We start from the raw sequence: 17,824 nt of genomic DNA, 5'->3' as shown, positions 1-17,824 counted from the left end.
AATTCTCTTAGTCTTTAAAGTAACTATATAAATTAGGTTCCACTATATCCTTTTGGCAGAAGGAGGAATGGGCATGAAACCAGTGGCCTGAAGTGTGTGACTCATGAACAGCAGGACACAGACTCAAATTCTGAATGCTGACGACAGTCTGGCTCTCTATTGATGTGTTTTGCTGTGTCTGAATTATTATTGAAACAAATTTAAAGGCTTATTACTCTTGTCTGTCCCCCACTGAAGCTGGTCATCTCCCTCATAACTCATGCATTAATGGTCAGAGAATGGTTAAGAGTCAGTCACAAAGGAGAGCATTTGTAGCACAAGGTTGCATTGCTTCCCATGGCCAAATTCAAGTTCCCAACCTGAGAAGAGACATGCGCTAGCACCTCATTGCGCAGTATTTTTCTCACACAAGCCCCACAGATAGCACAGACTCAAGACCACAGGAAGTAACAAAGTAAAAGATAGAGAACAATTTTTTCTTTTCTTTTTTAAAAATTAGATATTTCTTTTATTTACACTTCAAATGTTATCCCCTTTCCTGGTTTCCCCTCCTAAAACCCCCCATCCCCTTCCCCCACCCCCTGGTCCCCAACCCACCCACTTCTACTTCCTGGTCCAAGCATTCCCCTATACTGGGGCATAGAGCCTTCACAGGACCAAGGGCCTCTCCTCCCATTGATGACCGACTAGGACAGAGGATGACAATTTTCTTAATTTAAATGTAAGTTGACTAATTATGCGTTATGGAAGTGTAATTGGTATACTCTAATTCTAATTAAAAGGTTACATTTCTGGAAATTAAACAATTAGCTCTCAAGGTCCCATCCTTCAAAGGTAGTTCATTCTACTGGAAGTTTGTTTGTTTTGAATGTAAATTAAGTCACAGGTGAAACGGAGGCCTTGAATCACAGTCTCAGTGGAGTCACTACTGAGTCTTCTAAGGTCACAAAACTGCTTACCTAAGGGCAAATGAGGGCTGACCTCTAAGGCAGAGAGGTTTGCGTTCTGTTCTGCCACCTGGTGGCTGTCGTTGGAAACTGCTCCTGTTCGCAGCTGCTCTCCAGTGCTCCGGGATGGAACGTGTCACGTGACCCTTCCTGGCGTACTCGCCCTTGCAGCTATAATTAGGCTTGCCGTAGATAATCGGACTCTTTTCATTCTATCGTCCCCCTATACTAAGATCTTTAAAAGAAATTCCCACACGTGGGGCCAGAGGGCAGTTGAGTGACACATGAGTGGTGTTTTTCTTTGCCCCCCTACCGTGAGGAGCACCTCAGCTGCTCAGGGTGGAAAAACAGCCATGCCCAGACTTGGCTTGGAAATGTCACCCAGGGTCTCCCTTAGCAAAGCTCATCTTGCTATTGTTTAATTGGTTTACAGGCTCTTGGGAGTCTGGATTTTAAATATTCCTTCCCAAGATTCCCCAGTTTCCTGGGTTGAATATATATAGCCACAATCCCAGTTTCAATTGTCAATCATGCACTTCCATCCATCAATCCAGCGGTATCATCGTGGACCTATTTTTAAGACAATGAGAATATCCATCTGTACTGTCGGATGGGAAATGATACGGTCATTGTTGCTATGCTAACCCATACCACAGCTCCCATCTTTAATGTATTTAAATGTAATCCTCTATTAGAGGGTGGCTCCCAACCATTCTCCCATCTTCTTCATTTTTGTGCCGTCTGTTCGGAATCCATCCATACCACGGACATCTGCTGAGCTCAGTGGCAGGCTGGTATCTTGGCTGGGCGATGTAGACAGAAGATGAAGCCCAGGAGAACACTTGAAAGGCTTGGTGTGGTTCTCTCAGAGGGTCAGGAACTCTTCTGAGGCCTTATCGACTGAGCTCTCTGGCTCAGAAGGGAACACATTTGGAAGTATCTGCCGAGGCAGGGGCTGCGGGTGCTGCTGATGAGAGCAACTCGCTCTACGCAGAAGAGTTGGCAAGGCTTTGTGATGCGCACTGGCTGACCTCAGAGTGAATGTAGAATTTGGTCAGAAGGAAAGGATAGGAAAGCTGGGGAGATTCCAGAATAGAATCACAGAGTCGCAGAACCTGGGGTGTGTGTGGCTGGAGGGTCCTGAAGTAGCCGTAAAGAGAAATGACAGCAGAAACCAGCATGGAGGCAGATCTTAGGTGCCATTATCATCACAGGAAGTACGACTCCATCTATTGAGAAATAAAAGAACAGCCCTTTATGCAAAGGCCAGACAGGGCCAGGCCCACGTGAAGTTGTCTATCCAGCTGTGTGGGGCATCTGTGTCAAACTTGGGTGGCTTTCTGTTACAGATGCCAAAACACAATTGGGTTTCTAACACAATAGTGATGAGGACATGGACATTTTAAATACGAGATACAACTATGGAAGTCAGTTCTGCAAAGCTGTGTTTCATAAGATCCGTGCGTGTGGTTTCATTAAAAGGGAGAAAAAAGTGACCCGTGATAAGGAAATAAAACCATTAGAAGAAAATGTTAGCCCCAAAAACCTAGTAGAGAAGAGCAAGGGGGCAAGAAGAAGGAGGAGGAGGAAAAGGGGGAGGAGGATGAGGAGGACCAAGAGAAGGAAAAGGAGTGCAAGGAGGAGGAGGAGGAGGAAGTATAGGGAAAGGAAGGGGAATGGTAGCTTGAGAGCCCAGAATAGGATCTGTGGGGCGGGCAGGTTCTAATGACAGCCATGTGAGACATGACCTACGTTTAATGAGGTCAGAAGTAAAAGGGAAACAAGATCTATTGAAAGATAGATGGTGAGTTTCACTGATATCATTTGAGAGGGTAGAGAACTAAAAATGATCCAGAGACCAGTTCTACATTTGCTCTCAGTGAGAAGGCCAAGAAGCTAACAAAGAATAGATCTCAAAAGTAATTCAGCAAACCGTCACCAAAGGCTCATATGTTCTTCTCATTGACCCATAACATCTACCCGTGGACATGCTGGAGAGGACAATCCCAAGTAGGCATAAAGTTTGTATATAGTACATGCACTACAGTACTGTACGGTAGGAAATGAACTTGAAACCAATACACTTTGCTTATACCTGAAAGAATGAATAAAATATTGCGCCTGCCAAGAATGTTTAAAGACGTAGCTAACTGCTTTTATAGCTGTAATTATGTTAAATTAAAAACAAAGGTGCCATGATTCATAGAGTACCATTCCAGTTTTATTAAAAAGAAAACCTCTACGTGCATAGAAATGAAGACAATAAATATAAATTACTAATTATAGCTTTTCCCAGATGGTGGAGTTATTTATTTATTATCCCTTAGACTTTATCAAGCACTCCAATAATTTCATACAATTAATCTATATTATTCTAACAAAATAAATAAATGCAATAAAATATAGAAAAGGAAATGACAGCCGGTCAGCTTAAGTTATAAAAAGTCCTGCTAACATTTATATTTAAATATAGTTTATTATAAAGATGTAAACAATGACACTTTAACAGGAAGTTAAAACTCAAGATTAATAAAAATGAAAATCTACCTCTTTTAATTTCAAGGTCTAACATAATAGCTGTGATTCAATTAGCAATTCTATTACATTTCTGGCAGACGGAACATGATGGAAAGCCAGGATCAGCTCAATTTGAGTAGTTTTTAATAACACTGTGTAATGGAGTCTCAGGGCGGACCTACAAAGAAATTCAGTGTCTCAGAGTATTGCTTTCTGAACTAAATTACTTCTCCAGGTTTATGACAGTGAAAGTCTTATCAATATGCACTGTGGCATTTTAATAAAGTTATATAATTATGCCGTGCATGTCTCTCTTTGTTATAGTTCTGCTTATAGGATCTTGGAGCATAAAATGAAAACAGTGATAATGGCTGAGGCCAGAAGATACAAATACGTGGGCTTCCCTTGGAAAGATGCATCCCATTCCAACCAGAAATAGAACCACGACTTCCAAGAAGAGCACTTATTTCTTTTATAACCACACACACACACACACACACACACACACACACACACACACACATCTGTAATGGTGTAGCAGCTAGACAACAATATTAAGTGTCAACTTTGGCTTGTTGATACTTAATATTGTATATATTAAGTACTTAATTTTCTTTCTTTTCTTTTTTCCGTTTTAAAGATTTATTAATTTATGGTATGTAAGTACACTGTAGCTGTCTAGTGAAGAAGCCATCTGATCTCATTACAGGTGCTTGTGAGCCACCATGTGGTTGCTGGGATTTGAAATCAGGACCTTTGGAAGAGCAGTCAGTGAGTGCTCTTAACCACTGAGCCATCTCTCCAGCCCCTTAATTTTCTTATATTGTAAATACATATAGGATATAATATATGATATATATTCATAATACATACATTATATATATGAATATATATATTATTTGGGGGTTTGTTTGTTTGTTTGTTTCAAGACAGGGATTCTCTGTGTAGCTCTGGCTGGCCTGGAACTCACTCTGTAAACCAGGCTGGCCTCGAACTCAGAAATCCACCTGCCTCTGCCTTCCAAGTGCTGGGATTAAAGGTGTGTGCCACCACCGCCCAGCTGAATATATATATATATATATATATATTATATCTTGTTATATATATATATATTATATCTTGTTATATATATTATATATATTATTTATATAGAAATTATATATATTATATCTTGTTATAAGAACACTTTTCTAGGACTTTTTCTCCATATTGATTTTAGGTCAGCTGGTATGGGACTGGGTCTAAAACCCTGCATATTAATGTAGAATAAACAACTGTGTCCTACTAAGTGCACATGATTCAAAAGACATTGGCTTGGAAAGATAAACCGTTGTCTACTGCCTTCAACATCTTGCTGGATATTGTCAAGAGTGCTTCCTCATCAACCTGTCCTCTTGGGAACAGCCAACAGGCCTGGGGATAGCTAAAAATGGGTAGTTAGCTCAAGCAGAGGGTTCACAAGGGCTGCTTGTCACCTGTTTTTCAAGGACCTCATTGATTGAGCCTTGACTTCCTAGTGTCCTGCTTCTACCTCCCTCCCCCTCACTGGAGGGATCTGCTCTTCTCCCCCTCACCTTTGCCCCACCTTTTATCCCTCTCTACCTTAGCTTATCCATTGTCTTAGACTCTTAAAACCTTCTGGCCAATATGAAAAATCAATACTTACTGTTGTTGTCCAGCTGCTACACTGGTACAGATAAAGGGTTTGTGGCTGGTTTGGTGCTTATGTTTCTCTTTTGATAGTGTTTCTTTTGATACGCTCCTGTTTCAAAGACTAGAGCATATGGGTGAAGGCTCTATGTAGGGATATTGAATGAGCTGTGTAGGTGTTGTCTTCAGCAATGGGGCTTTGCTGCCAGTTTGTGGAGAACAGCCTATATATAGTCTTGGCAATGGCCTGTTTTTCAGGGATTCCTGTGGGGCCTCTTTAGCCAACAACTCAATTAGAGGTAACCCAAATTTGGTACTGGAAACCTTATTTAGTGACAAGAGATGTCCAATTGGGATTCTGCCCCCCCCCCGCCGCCATTGTTTTGCAAATAAATTTAGATCATCTTTTTATATGTAGCTACTTTAGGAGATTTCTACTGTATAAGAAAAATGTATTTTATTTCAAGTGTATATGTGTTTTGCCTGCATGTATGTGTGCATACCACGTATGTGCCTGGTACCCACAGGGGCCAGAAGAGAACATTGGATCCCTTGAAACTGGATTGTAACCAGCTATGAACAGTTACATAAGTGGTGAGAATTGAACTGGGGTCCTTCACAAGTTCTCTTAATCACTGAGCCAACTCACCAGTCTCAGAAAATAACTTTTAATGATCAATTACCTTAGTCTGTCTTTGCTGCTATGACAAACTACATCAGACTGGAAGAGTTGTAAGTAATGGAAACTGATTGCTCACAGGCATGGGTGCCTTGAATGTGGCAGAAGGCTGGAACAGAAGAGCTTAGGTCCTCAGACCCTGTTTGAGAAGGCTCTGAGCTCTGGGCTTGGGATGTCACTCGGTATGACCAAGGGCTTGCCCAGCTTGAGCGAACCCCTGGTTTCCAAGCCTGGCAAAGAAAGAAAAAGCAAACAGCTATGGCCTAAATCTACCCAGGAGGACCTACTGTCCTGATTTAGGCAGCTGGTGGTCTAGCCTTGTAACAGGAATGATCCCATCAAAGTTCATGAATACAGGGTCTATATTTAGTTTATGGCAATCCAGGGTTTGATTTACTCCTCCAAACAAATTGAAAGACGTAGGCATTCTCTCATTTATATAAATGAACTTATGTCTTTAACAAGGGAAACAATGGGAAGGACTGTGGAAATATATTTATTCTCATTTTAATCATAAATGCATGAACTTAGCATCGTGTTCCCATTCTGTCGGATGCTATACTTTCAGTATCATTCATCTGTCATGTGTAAGCTGCTTTCACTAAAACTATATGCCACTAATGCAAAAACATTCAACATTAAGGGTCTTGTAATCTTAGGAGATTAAAACATGAAAATCTATATTCATATGCATAGATTTTTGTGGCCGAGAAATATAAAATGTACCTAAAAAAAAAAAAAAGACTGTGAAGTTTAAAGAAATATGTTGTATTAAAGGATAACATTTTGGTAGAAATGACATAAAGAGGAGAATAGAGTGGAATATGTTAGAAATTACTACTGGTTGGTTTAAAAAGACACACACAAAATTAATGTAAGCTTCATTAGGAGAGATTCTCAAAACCCTGGATAACCATGGATCTTGAAGAAAAAGGAGCCTCCGAACGTTCATCCCCCTTTGGGCCCAGAGAATAAAGTGGGTGTCTGACTTGTATAGGTTTGAGGGGAGGGGATGAGCTCCAACCACATGAACTAGCATCCAACTAGCCTGGACTGTTCTTTAGTCAGGAGTTAAGGCAGCAGGAACACTGACTATGTAGTCAAGTCATAATTTTTATTCAGGATTGTTTTGCGTTTGCTCTCAATACAATGGGGGAGAGAACTCTGTCTAGGGAGAGAGAAGCTGCAGGGCCTGACTTCTGGGGACAGAGGCAGCTGAGGACCTGTCTTCTAACAAGCTGTCTGTGGTGGTTTGTATGTGCTCTGCTCAGGGAGTGGAACTATGAGAAGGTGTGGCCCTGTGGAAGTAGTTGTGGCCTTGTTGGAGCAGGTGTGACACTGTGGGTGTGGGCTTTAAGACCCTCATCCTAGCTGCCTGGAAACCAGTATTCTGCTAGCAGCCTTCAGATGAAGATGTAGAACTCTCAGCTCCTCTTGCACCATGCCTGCCTGGGTGCTGCCATGTTTCTGACTTGATGATACTGGACTGAAACTTTGAACCTGTAAGCCAGCCCCAGTTAAATGCTGTCCTTATAAGAGTTGCCTTGGTCCTGGTGTCTGTTCACAGCAGTAAAACCCTAACTCAGGCACTGTCTTACAAGGGAAAAAAAAAGCTTATGGTTGTTTCTTTAAAATAAATTATGGTAATTATTAAATGTTTATAATATTTACATTCTATTAAATATTTAAATAGATTCCTGTGGCTAGAGAAATGTCTCAGGGCATTTAAGCACTTGTTGCTCTTACAGAGGACTCAGTTTTGTTAGTCACCAGCACCAACATACCAGCTCACAACCGGCTAGTACTCTAGCCCCAGGGTATTCAATGCCCTTTTCTGGCCTTCCTGGGCAATTGGTACATTTGTGATGCAGCATTTACATACATAAAATCAAAACAAATTCTTATAAAAAAATAAAGCAGATTTTAGAGCACCACTCACCAACACAGCTGAAGAAGAGGTCATGAAAAGGCCTGGGGCTACTCTCTATCTTCTTCAGGCAGACTTCATTTTGGTGTCATGTGGGGGGGCAGCTGCTGTGTTTGAGACAGAAAGGTGTAGGTGAGCATTGAATGCATACCATTTGAATGCCTTTTCTGCTTTGAACATGTAAAGCCTGGGGTGGTAGACTGGGCTCAGAAGTGGGGTAAGGGGCTTCCACCTGTCCCCCGAGGTCACATTGCTCCTCCCAGCTCATTCTGTCACCAGGGTGCTCATTCAGAGGGGCTGGCTCAGAGACTGTGCTGCTGAGAACTGTGCATCCCTTGCTAACAGTTTAACTGAGGGCTCTCCTCTCTGACCTGCTCTGCCCTCTTCCCACTCACCCCTCAGAGCTCATACCCATGTATGCATGCTCCCTAAGATACAATGGTGTTATGTCCAGATACAACTATCGTGAATACAACAAACAGAAACGGCATAATTTGGAAATACACCTGCAAATTCTAGGCTCAGCGACACAGTAGCACACAGTTGAATCTTGGCAGATTTCCTCTCTTTGCCTCAAGTCCAGTGGCCTGTGGGGGCTACGACTCAACCCTGCCCTGCACCACAAGCTGTCCTGGTTTTTTTTTCTGCTGTTGCGATAAAACATCTGGTTTAAAAGCAACCTGGGGAGGAGAGGGTTCATATGACTTAATAGCAAGAACTGAAGAAGAGACCATGGAAGAATGCCGCCTGCTGTCTTGATCCCGGGCTCCCTTTAAGATACCTTTCTTATATAGCCCTGGCCCACCTTTCTAGGAATGAATGATGCTCATAGTAGACTGGACTCTCCTACGCTAGCAGTCAAGAAACTACCCCATAGATATCCCATTAGGGCAATCCAATGGAGGAAACTTTTCAGTTAAGCGTCTCTCTTCTTGGGTGTGCCGCTTTGACAACCAAGATTAGCCGTGACACAAGTGTCTTACCATTTATAGACAACCTGGGAAAGCATCAACATTAACAGTAAGGCATGTCACATTTGTACCACTCTGAAGATGAACCACTGTAAATTAGGAACCCTCGGCAGTTCTAAGTGTCGATATTTACAAAGACACAACAAACTGTGTCTTTTCTAGTTTCTTAGTGAGATGAAACTGCTTTGATGTTATGTGTAAGACAATGTGAACTTAAAGAGTTTGAGGGTCACCTCTCTGATGAGTAAAGATTGAGAGATTCAGGAGTAGAGCTAATGTTTTGACTGGAAACTTCGTTTATGTCTTAGGAATCTTACTGGTTTGGCAATGACAGGACAGCCAGAAAACTACACAGGAGCCATGGTATACACACATAGTAAGCACACACAATAAATAAGTGAAATACTGATATTCTCTTAATTTACATTTGTTAAGGAACAAAAAGCATAAAACATGTAAGAATATTATTAATCAATGTTATCAAATATACAAGAAAATCATTAATTTTATGGGGACTAGAAGATGATTCCAGATTTTAGAAACAACTACATTTGTCTGTGTGTGTGTCTGTCTCTGTGTGTGCTTGCCATAGCATGCTTGAGGAAATGAGAGGACAGCTTGCTGGAGTTGGATCTTTTTTCTCTTCTCCACCATGTAGGATCAGGGGATTTGAACTCAAGTCGTCAGGCTTGGAGGCAAGCGTCCTTACTGCCTGAGTCATCTCACTGGCCCGGATGATTCACAGGCTTGAGAGAAAGTACACTGTGAACATCTTCTTCATGAATCATTTGGTGATTTCCTCTGACAAGTGAACACTTGAGAGTCAGGCTCTCTCACTATAACAAGGTTTTCCGTGGAAGCATTTCTCAAGGAAGTACAGCCTGCCACACCATCCTAGACCTTCACCTTCTAACACTCCTAGATCAACTCATCCATAACAGCAGGTTTCCCTCCTACCCCAAAGAAGCAATCATCTACAAAACACATCCCTCAATAACAGAACACATTAATGGGTTATGTAGTCACATGGTGAATACAGACTGGCTTCAGGGAGCTTTGTGGGACCTTAGAAATGTGCCCAAAGTTTGAGGGGGAGTTGGCTGAGCATTCCAACTGTTCCGTTAGAAGGTGAGGACTGACTCCATGTGATATTTGTGTCCTCTATATTATACACACAGCCTTCGGATGCCTTCAGTAGAAAATGAAAATACGTTTTAAGTTTTGCTTTTAAATAGTTTGTAAGAGCATTTTTAAAAAAAATTTAAAAGAATTTTTTACATCTTTTTCTGAATTTTAAAATGACTTATTTCTTTAGCTACTGAATGTGGTTTTTTACTTTTATATCGTTCCCTCTAATGCCTGGCAAGTTTGCCCCGCCCTAACAGTGAGGTTCTGGGGTGATGGTTTTGTTTCTTGTGAGCTGTGTGTCTGAATTTTATTATAATATGATTGGGAGGCTGAACTGGGTGATTACAAAAGGCCAGTACCTCGAAAGAAGGAGCCATGTCCTCATTTCTGATCAGGACAATGTGAGCCTGGCTCCAGGTCTTATGCAGAAGGGGCTGAGTTTATGTCCCTGTCTAGACTTTGACTTACTCCTTGTGATTTTAAATCCGGTATCTTACCCTACCTCTTGGCAGGATCTCAATAATCATCCCCAAAGAAACTTGTGGATATTGTCAGGGCTTCTTGAGATTCCCATCTAGAATATGCCTGTATCAAGCAGTGTCTTACATCAATGGCCATGTATTGGGAAGGTGAACATGATTGCTTGTATTAGTCAGAGGTCTCCCGAGCAGTAGAACCAATGGAATATCTATTATTATAAGAAGGGATTTATTATATGAGCATACAGATCAGAAGCTAGGTGGTCTCTCAATGACTGTCTGCAGCCTGCAGAGCTTAGGAAGATGGTAACTTCAAGAAGCTAGAAGCCTTAGAACAAGAACTGATGGTGTAGCCAGTTTGAGCCTAAGAGCCTTCTAGTTCTTCTGAAATCTACTGGTGGGAGGCCACCCTCAATCGCCCAAGAATGGAGTCTGATGTCCAAGGGCAATAGCAGCATCCAAAAGTGCATCTGCTTGAAAAAGCAGTGAACGTGTCTCTGCATGAGCTTCTTTTTCTTTTGTATGTGCCTCCAGCCTGCTCTGTGTGGGGCCACCCACATTCCAAGTGAGTCTTCCCCACGCAGTTCATGGACCCACATGTCAATCTCTGTAAATGCCTTCCCACACAGCCTCAGAAACACACTTTGCTAATTTCCCAGGCATCTGTCAATCCAGTCAAGATTAATTATCACACTGGCTAATTAGTATTTATATTTTTAACTAAATTTAAGTCACGATCTATAACAAACTCATCGATAAAATGAATATATGACCGACCAACCACTCAAACTCTTGTCAGAATAAATTGCCAGCAGCCATTATTTATAATTGATGAAATTGAAAGTTTCATGTAGGAAGAGAGACAAATTTGTTTAGAAACAATCTCCAGTGTCACATTATTAAGCATGGATAATTGAGAGTATCCCAGCATGTATTGAGATGAGAGTTGGAAGTGGTTTGGACACTTGGGGCTCAGTAACTCTTAAGCCCTTGGTCATGAGATCTGCTATGGACCTCTGTCTGTCTGGTCTCATTTCCTCTTCTCCAAAGAGAAGTAAACTGGGTTTCAGAGGGTCAAAACAAGTGGGTTGTGTTCCTTGCAATAGCATCTTATGTAGCCTTTGATCAACACAGACAAGAGAATCAACTTCTGGGGTAGGAAATTGTCTACAGCATTTTCCTATTTATGCCGGGCTTAGCTCTTTCTAGGTGCTTTGCATTTATTATCCAAATACCTATGACAAGAAGTCTATGGTGTAGATGGGGGCCCAGAGGAGTCAAGCAGCTGACACTGCACAGAGCTTGAGTTTCAATGCTCTGTCCGTGCTCAGCAAGTTCATAGTCTTGGGTTTTAACTACGCAGATACTTCTAGAATCAACAGTCACCTTCTTGAGGTTGTATCTCTCCAGAACATAAGGATTTTTTAAAATATAAAATCCAGTCAATATTTGCTGTGTAAAAATGGGTTTAACGAAAGCCATGGATGATGCTTAGAAATAAGGGAGTGCCTTCATTGCTATCTTGGAAAACAAAGCAAAGGTGATCTCCACCTACCTGGAGCCGTCACTAAGCTGTTGATCAGGAACATCTTTAAGGAGATAAACATCTGACTTAGTCTTTCTTAATCATGTACCAAATGAGACAGAATTTGAATCAAATTGTGGGAACGGGGACCAGGAAGTGGGGGGAAAGTGGAGATGGAGATGCCTGTGTTCCTGTGACTAGCATCAGAGTGCAGACCTAATTTTATTGCTTATTGTACAAGCTTATACATAGTCATTTAACCAACTAAGGCATGTTTATGTATTCAAAGGCAAATCAGGGTGCAACCTGTGTTGTTTAACCAAATCTGACTCACCTGTCCATGATCCTGTAGTGGAGGGTCCAATCCCCTGTGGAGATTTTCATGAAGACAGAGCAGCCACCCCCATGGCTACCCATCCTTTGTGTTGTCTCCCCAGTATCCTGGGAGTTAAGTGTACTGGCTGGTTTTGTGTCAACTTGACACAAGCTGGAGTTATCATAGAGAAAGGAGCCTCCCTTGAGGAAATGCCTCCATGAGATCCAGCTGTAAGGCATTTTCTCAATTAGTGATCAAGGGGAGAGGGTCCATTGTGGGTGGGACCATCTCTAGGCTGGTAGTCTTAGGTTCTATTAGAAAGGAAGCTGAGCAAGCCAGGGGAAGCAAGACAGTCAGTAACATCCGTCCATGGCCTCTGCATCAGCTCCTGCTTCCTGACCTGCTTGAGTTCCAGTCCTGATTTCCTTTGGTGATGAACAGCAGTGTGGATGTGTAAGCTGAATAAACCCTTTCCTCTCCAACTTGTTTCTTGATCATGATGTTTGTGCAGGAATAAAAATCCCTGACTTAGACAAATTGGTACCAGGAGTGGGGAATTCCTGTGACAACCTGACCAAGTTTTGGGGAGGACTGTGGAAGGACTTTGGAACTTTGAGCTAGAAGAACCATTGTGATGTTAAGAGCTCTGTGGGATGTTCTGTAGGAGCTTGGAAGATAGTGTTGAGAACAGTGCAGAAGATGGAGACCTGGCTTGTGAAATTCCAGAGGGAAGATTAAAGACTCTTATCAGGGCTGTTGCTATTTTGATTGTGAAGATTCTGTGGTTTTGGTTAGTTGTGGCTGAAGAATCAGCTGTGATTAACAAGATACCAGAACTACCTTTGCACTACTAGGACTATTGTTTCTGGTTACCTGGAGCTAAAAAAATTTAGTGGTGATTAAGTAGAGAGTCAGTTATCAGTGTCTCTTTATCCTGTGAAGGCTCTATGCCCCAGTGTAGGGGAATGCCAGGGCTAGGAAGTGGGAGTGGGTGGGTTGGTGAGCAAGGGGAGAGGGAAGGAGATAGGGGGTTTTCAGAGGGGAACCAGAAAAGGGGATAACATTTGAAATGTAAATAAAGAAAACATCTAATTAAAAAAAGAGAGATCAACATCATTGTGGTGACATCTTCTGGAAAGTGTGTTCTGAGAGCACAAAGAGGCTATGTTCCAGAGACAGCCAAGGTTGTACCTTGTGCTGCAGCTGAACTTGGTAATGTGTAAGAGTCATCAGGTGGTACCAGTTTTAAAGGCATGAAGGGGTCCTGAAGAGCAGCTGAGGCTCAGCACTCAGAGAGGCCATGGAAAGTCATTGGTGAATGTGCAGCCTCAGTTGCAATTGATAGCCCAGGACTGAAGAGGTCATGCATAGGAGTTGAAGCTTGGCACCATGAAGAGAGCCTATGAGAGGCTATTGGTGAATCTTGGTTGCAGTGGAAGACAGCAGTGTTTTGGAGATGCCAATACAATGAGATGACCACCAAGAACAGCAGCAGCAGTAGAGTATAGGGAGCTGGAGCCTAGAAGACAAGGTGTGTGCTACAAAGGGCAGAACTGGAGAAGTGACCCAAACCCTTGGAGGAGCCCAGAAGATTGTGACTGGATCCTAGACATTGGAAGGTTAGTGTTTGATTTTTGCTTTTGATTGTGACTGTGCCCTGATATTTTTCCCTCCTGAAGGAAGAAAGTATTTTAGTGGAGCTACAGTTAAGAGACTTTGAATTAAAGGGATTGAAAATTTAATATGTAAGAATTTGTAAAGACTGTGGGACTTTTAAAGTTATTGATATCTTGGGGATGAATAAGAAAGTACGGGTTGAGGCTTAATAGTGATGTGTTTGTGCGTCAAATTAACAAGAGGTCAATTGTAATGGCTGGTTTTGTGTGTCAACTTGACACAAGCTGGAGTTATCACAGAGAAAGGAGCCTCCCTTGAGGAAATGCCTCCATGAGATCCAGCTGTAAGGCATTTTCTCAATTAGTGATCAAGGGGGGAGGGTCCATTGTGGGTGGTGCCATCCCTGGGCTGGTAGTCTTAGGTTCTATAAGAAAGCAAGCTGAGCAAGCCAGGGGAAGCAAGACAGTAAGTAACATCCCTCCATAGCCTCTGCATCAGCTCCTGCTTCCTGACCTGCTTGAGTTCCAGTCCTGACTTCCTTGGTGATGAACAGCAATGTGGAAGTGTAAACTGAATAAACCCTTTCCTCTGAGATGGTCGTCTTGGTTCTATAAGAGAGCAGGCTGAGCAAGCCAGGGGAAGTAAGTCAGTGAGTAACATCCCTCCATGGCCTCTGCATTGGCTCCTGCTTCCTGACCTGCTTAAGTTCTAGTCCTGGCTTCCTTTGGTGATCAACAGCAATGTGGAAGTATAAGCTGAATAAACCCTTCCCTCACCAACTTGCTTCTTGGTCATGATGTTTTGTGTAGGACTACAAGCCCTGACTAAGAAACCAAGTCAGATCATACACTGTGTCCAGTGGATTAGGACTCTTCAAGGAGTCCCAGGAGCCTGTGGCACTTTTCTCTCCACCCCACTTCTTCCTCCACTAGGTTTGTTTCCCCATCTCCCACTGCAAAAGAGCTCTGGGCTCTTCTAGATGACGCTATAGATCCTGAGTGGCCAGGAGATGATAATCAAGCAATATCTTTGACTGTTGCCTAGGAGCATAAACCAAGAAAGAAGTCTTCTGTGACTTCCCTTCCCCAAATAGGCATGTGCCTGCACATAGCCACATAGACACAATAGAGTATAACATGTAATTATATATATATATATATATATATATATATATATATATATATATACACTTTGATATATATATATATATATGACTTTGATAAAGGAGAGTTATTGTGATGAATATGGGAAGGGAAAAGAGAGGGTGAAGCAGAAAAAGAAAACTGCACTGCAAATCCCTACAGTAATTTATGATTTGATCAAATTGAGGCATTTTACTTTCTGTGGTTTAAATTAAGCAGAAAAAAAAGAAAAAGAAAATAAGGTTGCATAAATTGACCCACTGTGGGAATGGGAATGTTTTTCTGTGTACTTACATAGCACTCCATATTGTGAAGTCTGGTTGACTTTGAACCACATTACTTAGGCTTAAGCTCCAAACGTACTATTCACTACTTACTTGCTTTATTTTCCTGGAAAAGCTCTCTGATTTATTGGAGATTTCTTTGTCTATTAGATCATGGGAGCTATTGTCTCACTGTTGTGGGAGCAAATGTGGTCATCGGTAAGCTGCCTGACTTACAGGAGGCATGAAGTGGATGCCTGGATTATCCTCATTGTCATTTCCACGAGAAGGTAGTATCTTAATCTTTAATGTGTCTCCTGTGAGGCCAGCTCAGGCCCTCCATCACTCAGGAGGGAGGAGTAGAGTCGATGGAATGAATGCGCTGAACTTCAAGACTTGGAAGATTGTGTATTTCTGGTACTCAACCTGCAAGGGCATCTCAGGGTCTGGCAAGAGGTGTTCTTGGAATGATATGGCTATACTATCCCGATTATATCCCCAGAGAACTCTATATCCCACCACCGAGACACTTGCACGTCTACGTTTATTGCTGCATTACTTATAATATCCAGGAAGCAGAATTAGCCTCGATGTTTATCAGCAGATCAATGGATAATGAAAATGTTTATCACACAATGGAATATCATTTATATATTAAAAAATGAAGATGTCAGGAAAATGGATGACACTGGAAATTATTAAACAATGTAACTCAGACTCAGAGAGACAAATATTGTATTTTCTCTTTCATATACAAATGCTAGCCTTGTTTTGCTTTGTTTGTTTTGTTTTTGTTTTTTGTTTTTTGTTTTTTTTTTTTGAATGCAGAAGTAATGAGATCCTGGAGCTTATACCAACATTCCAGACCGATTCCAAATGAAGATCCTTTAACAACACCGACCACTCCCAGCAACCCGAAGAACCAAGGACGCCTCTCACTTTCAGAAGCTTTTAAAAGGAAAGGACCAAGCCGGGCGTGGTGGCGCACGCCTTTAATCCCAGCACTCGGGAGGCAGAGGCAGGCGGATTTCTGAGTTCGAGGCCAGCCTGGTCTACAGAGTGAGTTCCAGGACAGCCAGGGCTATACAGAGAAACCCTGTCTCGAAAAACCAAAAAAAAAAAAAAAAAAAAAAAAAAGGAAAGGACCTTAGACTAGAAATGATGCCTTACTACAAGGTGAGTATACCTTAAGGCTGCTGCAGAGCTTAGCTCTCAATAGTGCTGCACCCGTAGCCCCAAGGCCCGAATCTCTAATTGCTAACAAGCAATTAGCAAAAGTGTTAAGATACACTAGTTTCCTGGTGAAGGACTACACTTCCCAGCTTCCTTTGTGGACTATGGAAGTTGCTGCCGCCCTTACACATCCCATCCTCTGTAAACATTTTAACCTCCTCACCTAAGGTCAAACGAAGCTTCTCTTTCTTTCTGCCTCCCACTTCTCTTACAGCTGCCTTAAATAATGCAACAGGATATGAGGCTGTAATTAAGCTAAAGGTTAGCGAGAAAGACAGACAGACATGGGAATGTGTGACTTAACACAGTGCAGGCCTTTGGGCACGGGGGGGGGGGGGGAGGGGAGCCTGCAGAGGGGTCTCTGTAAGATCAGAGCTCACAAGCTGAGGTAGTAATGGGGCAGAGAAGGGGCTGGAAGGAGTTGAAGTCTCCTTTGCTGGCCCCGCTGTTGGCTATGGGGTAACCAGTGAATTAGTAAAAGAATGTCAGGCGATTGATAAGCATCTCTGGAGGCTGGCCATTACTTGGGGTCCCCAGGGCAGGACAGTGAAGAATGTAGAGAAAGGAGTTACTTTAGGAAGCAAATTACCATAGTTTCGGGGAAGTGCCACAGTTCAACCAAAATGGAGGGTGGTTTACAAAGTGTGGCCCTGGCTAATGCTCAGGTTGGTTCCTGCCTGGGATGGCTGAGGAGTCGCAGGGGCATGTGGGTAATTGATTCTCTGTACAGTGGAATCTGACACTATGAAACTGGGGCCTAAATTGCAATGGTCATCCCTCGTGGTAGAGATACAGGGAATACAGAACGCATCCTAAGGAAAGCTGAACCCAGTGGAGCCAGCCCAAGTGATTCAGTGCCATCCGGATGCCACCTCCATGAAGCCTGCAGGTCAGACTCACAGCAGAGGGTGTTTGCCTTGCAGCTTTTCTCTCATTAATATTGCCTTTCCATTCTCATGTCCTCCCTACTTGAAATGGGTATGTTTGCCATCAGCTATTGGAAGCACGTGACTCGAGCTTCACTTTCACGATTGCTGGCGGCTAAGACGTAGCTCTGAGTTTCAGAAGAGACTCTTGATTTGGATTTCTGAATGGCGTTGGGACTGGTAAGACTGGGACTTCTTTAAGTTGAGCTGAGACATTTCCTCTTATGAGGTAACAGTGAGGCTATGACAGCTAGTGGGGGATCGTTAAGGTTTGGGTATGCAATGCCCGTTATGGGTTCACGGATTTGAACATTTGGTCTGGAGCTAGTGGAGATGATTTGGGAGGCCCTGGAACCATTTGGACATGAGGCCTAGCTGGTGGGCTGGTGGGCGTAGGGTTCTAGGGGTGGAGCCTGAGAAGTACTGGCTCCCTGCTTCCGGGGGTCAGCACCATGTTACAAGCAGGTGCTTCAGGCTTCTGCCACTATGGGTGGGCGTGGTCCC

The sequence above is a fragment of the Mus caroli genome, unplaced genomic scaffold (genome assembly GCF_978045245.1).
Source record: "Mus caroli unplaced genomic scaffold, Mus_caroli_1 scaffold_10, whole genome shotgun sequence".
NCBI lineage: Eukaryota > Metazoa > Chordata > Mammalia > Rodentia > Muridae > Mus > Mus caroli.
This window is presented reverse-complemented; position numbering follows the sequence as displayed.